This window comes from Betta splendens, chromosome 2 (genome assembly GCF_900634795.4).
Source record: "Betta splendens chromosome 2, fBetSpl5.4, whole genome shotgun sequence".
Classification (NCBI taxonomy): domain Eukaryota; kingdom Metazoa; phylum Chordata; class Actinopteri; order Anabantiformes; family Osphronemidae; genus Betta; species Betta splendens.
This window is the reverse complement of record NC_040882.2, coordinates 7,187,829-7,193,527: the sequence shown is the minus strand read 5'-3', so window position 1 is coordinate 7,193,527 and position 5,699 is coordinate 7,187,829. Positions and strand designations below refer to the sequence as shown.

At 54.3% G+C, this 5,699-nt stretch overlaps 1 long non-coding RNA gene across 2 annotated transcripts; it reads right to left on the bottom strand.

Moving 5' to 3' along the window:
- Positions 1-948: 948 nt before the first annotated feature.
- LOC114846868 (uncharacterized) lies at positions 949-2,815 on the bottom strand. 2 transcript variants are annotated; one of them, XR_008694034.1, is made up of 3 exons: positions 2,595-2,815; positions 1,144-1,232; positions 949-1,035 (listed from the first exon to the last, which is right to left on the bottom strand). It is a non-coding gene; the product is annotated as an uncharacterized LOC114846868 (long non-coding RNA). The 2 variants fall into 2 exon arrangements; XR_008694035.1 differs by lacking the exon at positions 2,595-2,815 and adding an exon at positions 2,494-2,584.
- Positions 2,816-5,699: the final 2,884 nt, after the last annotated feature.

The window sequence follows — 5,699 nt, the reverse complement described above, 5'->3', positions numbered from 1 at the left end:
AGTTCTCACCATGGAAACCACAGATGGTTGAATTACAATGACAATGGCTGATATTATAATCCAAATGCTACTTGTAGCTGCAGATTGGGAAACATGATGATGATGATGATGATGATGATGATGATGATGATGATGATGATGATGACGATGACGATGTACACTCCCCTGAGATGATTTTGCTCCCGCAAAGCCCAAATGAACCACTCGACTCTGTCCTGGTTGAATACGTGCTGTAATTTGCATTTTTTTCCCTTTTTATCAGCTTTTTACCATCCAGTCTGTTAGCGCATCAGTAATAACTGCCGCAGAGAAGAAGTAACATTGTGATTAAAATGTCAGATGGTCAAACCTGGTTAGGAAAATCGCGCTGAGGGTTAATAAATGAGACACGCTGCTCTCTGTTCAACAGTTACTGGTCCGAGGTACGACGCTGTGTCGGTACTGCAGCACTGTGGCTGCGCATGGAATCATACAGGTGTTTTCAAGGTTCTGAATAATATTTTCTTTCAGGTTCATTAATGACATAGATTGAACAAGAAAGTAATTAAAGGCATGACTGAATGTGTTGCCTTGGTGTCACGTTATGTTATATATATAAAGAATATACGGAAAACCTTGAACTAAATATGAAACTTGTCAACAATTGAGCCATAATATTTATTTATATTTATATAAAATTTTCTGTCCCTTCAATTTACAACAGAATATATACCACTATACCATACAGTATATCTATATATCACTGATATATAGATATACTGTATAAATATATATACAGTATGTGTATTTAGACTTGAAAACTTAAATCAGGTGTCTTCAGCTTTTCCACATTTTCTATTATTATTAAGTATTATCCAGTTGTTCTCCATCCACGCTGTTCCTGGTCGGTGCCGTGTTGTTCAGTGTGGTAACAGGTAAAGGTGTGAAAGGCTGCACCGTGCTGTGGAGCACCCATTTCAGGTTGCATACGTTCTGGACAAAGGATTTAAGCAGCCGCTTGTGTCCTCAAAGCTCCTCAGCGGCGTGCCACATACTCTGTGAGGGACACATACTGGTTCTTTACACAACATGACCCACTGCGCCGCTACTGCATAATACATCACCTCCTTGACACCAAACGGGCGAGACTCCATTGCGACTTACATCTTCCGACTCGTGAAAGACACGTCTTTGAAGCTCCACTGCGCGTTAACTCCAGAGAGTGTCAGGAGCATTGCGACCTGACATTGCATCTGAAAAAAAAAAAAAAAAAAAAAGACTTTGAATGCATAGCAGTACTTGAGGAACCAGACTGTCTGTCTAAAGATAAATTTGCTTCTGGGATGGAGGGAGAGCAGAAAAAAGAAAAAAAAAACGACTGAGTTTATCTCAAACGCAGTGTTGTACAGGATGACAGGTAAATAATGATTCGTTGTTATCGGGACGAGGCCAAGAAGGCCGCTGTTTTCCCCAACCTGACAATTTAGTGTCCTTGTCATGCGGTAAGAAGAGCAAATGAGACTGCTCTCATTTTCAAAACACTGGGGAGCAATAGGATGTCAGTCACGCGGTGGGAAACGCTGCAACTTGTGATGTACTGCATGCAACAGCTTTGTGAGTGTTGAAGTTTCCATGCAACAGACTAAACGGCCTCAATTATGTGAAAGTGCATGGAAATAAGGCGTTATTAAGATGACAATGGGGAAATTACAGGTCAGGATTAAACAAACAGAATTTGCTTCAACTGGCACAGACTTCACGTTTTTCATAGGCTGCTGCTTCGTGAGTGCACAAAATAAATTCCATTTGCATTTCAGCAGCATACGCACCTTCGTGATCAATAATGAAATTGTTATTTTTGTGTCTAGCAGTCTGAGTCGGGCTGCAGGAGAACATGTAATTAGACTGTGATTGAATTGCGTCCAACACGGGGCAGGAAAAGCTCCCACTAAATGACACAACAAAAGAAAAACGAGGCCGGTTGCAGAAAATGCTGTCATTAAGGCTTCTAAGTGTCTGTACCATTTAGTGACAGATTAATACCAGTCACCGAAAAATGACAGCAAATTAAATGTTCAGACAAACAAAGAGCAGAATGAAATCAATGGCTCGACATCAAATTCTTCCAGCTGCTCTTTGAGGTGCTGAAGTTGTTATTTGTGCTCATAGTAAAGTTTGCTCCTGTCTCACTGTGTTTTTATGAATATAGACCTTTATGTCAGGTGGAACTAAAGAATAAAGTTTAGTATTTGCTATTAGTATAAGTTTAGGGGAATTTAACTTAACAAAGAAAATTTATACCCTGTTATTTACTTCAGTAATTTGAAATGGTGCAATTAAATGACTGGTTGCCAACCATTTTGTCAAGACTCGGGCAGGCGGCGGACCCACATGCACAGCACGGAGGCAGGATAGTGATTAAACACGGGTTTATTATCCAAGGCAAGGTCAGGCGGTCCAGGTCATAAACAAAAAGGCTCGGCAAAGGTACAGGCAGGGATGAGACAAACTCACGGTCAGAAGTTAGTCCAGGATCAGGCAGGATTCACGAGGTAAAACAGGAACAAAACACGAGGGGCACGAAGCACGGGAAACTAATGAAACTCGAAACTCACAAGAAACACGAACGCTGAAGAAACACGGAACTCTCAAGAAACACGCGACACTGATGAAACACGAACGAAACTCAGAACTCTCAGGAAACACGCGACACTGATGAAACACGACAATCTGGCGGAGAACTAAGGACACAGGTGGTGGTTAAATACACGGAGACTTGATTACCGATTACATACAGGTGAGGTGAATGAACTAGGGAGAACAGGACTGATAACAGGAAGTCAACAAAATAAAACAGGACATGGCGTGACGACAGGAAACAACTAGAAACAAAACCCAAATCATGACAGTACCCCCCCCCCATGGCGCCTTCCACGGCGCCCACGGAAGCCCCCCCCCCCCAAACCAGGGCGGGCGGAGGGTGGTCCCAGGAGGAGGGACCGAATCCCAACCCCTCAAGGCAAACGAGCAGGGTGGGTGGAGGGAGGACCAAAACAAGAGTCCACACGATAAACCCAAAGTCCACGAACAGGAAAAACATGAAGTCCAGGGATTCCCTCACGGAGGGTGAAGGCGCGGAGAGATCCTGCTCAGCCGCCGCTGAGCCAGGGTGGCACTCTTCGTGCCCTTGAGCTGGGCCGATGTCCCCGGGGACCACCCCGAATGGCAACGTCCTCCAGGCGGACGCTGATCCGAGGGGCTGAGGAGTCGAGGTGGACGTCGCCGCAGGAGGCAGCGCCATCCACGCAGCAGGAGGCGCCGAGGGCGAGGCCACCAGTCCGGCAGCCGAGCCAAGGACGAGGCAGGAACCAGCGGCGTCCTCCTTGGACCACCGTGACGAGAGACATGAACCAGCGGCGTCCTCCTTGGACCACCGCGACGAGAGACATGAACCAGCGGCGTCCTCCTTGGACCACCGCGACGAGAGACATGAACCAGCGGCGTCCTCCTTGGACCACCGCGACGAGAGACAGGAACCAGCGGCGTCCTCCTTGGACCACCGCGACGAGAGACAGGAACCAGCGGCGTCCTCCTTGGACCACCGCGACGAGAGACAGGAACCAGCGGCGTCCTCCTTGGACCACCGCGACGAGACACAGGCGCAGATGCGGCCGGAGCCGAGCCGCCAGGAACCGATGCAGGAGCGGCCGGAGCCGGGCTGCCAGGAACCGATGCAGGAGCGGCCGGAGCCGGGCCGCCAGGAACCGATGCAGGAGCGGCCGGAGCCGGGCCGCCAGGAACCGATGCAGGAGCGGCCGGAGCCGGGTCGGCAGGAACTATGACGGGCGCGACCCCCTCCTGGAGGTCCGCCGGGACTGCGACGGGCGCGACCCCCTCCTGGAGGTCCGCGGGGACTGCGACGGGCGCGACCCCCTCCTGGAGGTGCGCGGGGACTGCAGCTGGCGCGACCTCCTCCTGGAGGTGCGCGGGGACTGCAGCTGGCGCGACCTCCTCCTGGAGGTGCGCGGGGACTGCAGCTGGCGCGACCTCCTCCTGGAGGTGCGCGGGGACTGCAGCTGGCGCGACCTCCTCCTGGAGGTGCGCGGGGACTGCAGCTGGCGCGACCCCCTCCTGGAGGTGCGCGGGGACTGCAGCAGGCGCCGCCTCCTCCTGGAGGCCGGCGGGCGCTGCGGCTCCGAGGGTGACAGGGACTGGAACGACCTCTCTCGGGCCGACAGGAACGAGGAATGGAGCGGCCTCTACTTGGCCGACGGGAACGGGACCAGAGACAGGAGCGGCCTCTACTTGGCCGGCGGGAACGGGACCAGAGACAGGAACGCCCTCAACTTGGCCGACGGGAACGCCCTTAACTTGGCCGACGGGAACGCCCTCAACTTGGCCGACGGGAACGCCCTCAACTTGGCCGACGGGGACAGGGACAGGGACAGGAACTGGAACGACCTCAACTTGGCCGACGGGGACAGGGACAGGAACTGGAACGACCTCAACTTGGCCGACGGGGACAGGGACAGGAACTGGGACGACCTCAACATGGCCGACAGGGACAGGAACGGCATCTACTTGGCCGACAGGAACAAGAACGGCATCTACTTGGCCGACAGGAACAAGAACGGCCGCAACATGGCCGACAGGAACAAGAACGGCCGCAACATGGCCGTCAGGGACTGGAACGGCCGCAACATGGCCGACAGGGACTGGAACGGCCGCAACATGGCCGACAGGGACTGGAACGGCCGCAACATGGCCGACAGGGACTGGAACGGCCGCAACATGGCCGACAGGGACTGGAACGGCCGCAACATGGCCGACAGGGACTGGAACGGCCGCAACATGGCCGACAGGGACTGGAACGGCCGCAACATGGCCGACAGGGACTGGAACGGCCGCAACATGGCCGACAGGGACTGGAACGGCCGCAACATGGCCGACAGGAACGGGGACGGCCGCAACATGGCCGACAGGAACGGGGACGGCCGCAACATGGCCGACAGGAACGGGGACGGCGTCCCCTCCGGGGCCGGCATGACTGCTTACAGCGGCCGAGCTCGACGGAGGAGACGTCGGGCCTGATTGGGTGGAACTAACAGTCGTCAGGCGGACTGTGCCCTCTGACTGGGACAAGGACTGAGCGTGACTGGACCGGACTGGGGCGTGACTCGACTGGACTGGAACATGGGCTAGACTCGGCTGGACCAGAGCGTGACTCAACTGAACGGGGACCTGGACTGGGCTCGACTGGGCTGGGCTCGACTGGGCTGGGCTCGACTGGGCTGGGCTCGACTGGGCTGGACTGAAACCTGGACTGGACTCGACTGGACTGGACTCGACTGGACTGAAACCTGGACTGGACTCGACTGGAGCGGGGCTCGACTGGAGCGGGGCTCGACTGAACTGGGCTCGACTGGACTGAGACCTGGGCTGGGCTCGACTGGACTGAGACCTGGGCTGGGCTCGACTGGACTGAGACCTGGGCTGGGCTCGACTGGGCTGAAACCTGGGCTGGGCTCGACTGGGCTGAAACCTGGGCTGGGCTCGACTGGGCTGAAACCTGGGCTGGGCTCGACTGAACCTGAACAGGGCTCGGCTGGACTGGGGACTGAACAGGGCTCGGCTGGACTGGGGACTGAACAGGGCTCGGCTGGACTGGAGACTGAACCGGGCTCGGCTGGACTGGAGACTGAACAGGGCTCGGCTGGACT